This window comes from Pygoscelis adeliae, unplaced genomic scaffold (genome assembly GCF_000699105.1).
Source record: "Pygoscelis adeliae isolate BGI_AS28 unplaced genomic scaffold, ASM69910v1 Scaffold485, whole genome shotgun sequence".
In the NCBI taxonomy this organism is placed as follows: Eukaryota; Metazoa; Chordata; class Aves; order Sphenisciformes; family Spheniscidae; genus Pygoscelis; species Pygoscelis adeliae.
The window spans coordinates 516,501-517,557 of record NW_008824803.1 but is presented as its reverse complement, the minus strand read 5'-3'; positions in this window follow the sequence as shown (position 1 = coordinate 517,557).

The following is a 1,057-nucleotide window of genomic DNA, read 5'->3' as shown; positions in this document are numbered from 1 at the left end:
CCCACTGGTGCTGTGTATCCAGTGCTGCTGCTGGCTTCAGATCGGCCAAGCACCTGAATGTTGGTGGAGGTGGAGAAAACGTAGTGCTGGGGTTTCATGCTGGTGGTGCCATGGACCTCAGCAGGTAGCAGATTGATTTCGGAGTTTTCCTTAATATCATTTGTTTTCTACTTGTTTTCCTTGTAACAACCTGAATGCTAAAGTTTGTGGTGTTGCTTGGTGGCATTAGGACACCTCTTTGGGAATGACAATGTTTAAAAGTTGCTTTAGTCATAGGATTGCTGGGAGGACTTCTCTCGTTTCGTATCTTCTGAAGTGAAGGTTAGTATGTCATATAGCTGACACAGAGTACTTTGACCTTCCTGGTTCACTTACAAATAGAGCGCTCTTCTAATGGGTTATTTACATTCCTCAAGGTACAATGTCCTGTAGTTTCGATGTACCTGCCTGTCTGTAATGGGAGGAAATACTGGTGCTGGTTAACTGATTTGATGTGTTCTTGTGATTAGTGCAGTCAAGTTCAGGAGCTCAGTAAGATGCTGCCTACCAGGTAGGCAGTCGACTGAGGAGATATCTGTATAGAAGCCTCCTAGCGCTCAGAGCCATAGGGAATGTTTGCAGGGTCATTTTTTCCCCTGTGTCTAGGGCCAGAATGTACAAGTTGCAACAGAAAGGGTCATCATGATGTCCCTAAGAGGTGAAAGGACTTGTATGGGTTTTCCTTTGCTTTGTCAGGGAATGGTTGATCTTGGGACCAGTGCCTTGAGCTTGCTGGTGAGCTGGCTGCTTTCCTGTGGTTCTGAACACACTGAAGCAGCAAAGATCATTCCACAGACTCTGAGTGTGAGATTTGGTCAGTGCCCTCTTCAGAAACTGGATTACCTTGAAGTGGATCTCTTTGCCTTCATTTCCAACAGGAACTGTCAGTTCTCTTTCGAAAAATCTAAATCTAAGCCCAGTCTTCCTGATTCATGGGCTGGGAGGCCATTGTATGTCTGACCTCAAATTGGCTGCTACTCAAGGTTCTGCGACACACGATGCCTTGTGTTGCATCAGA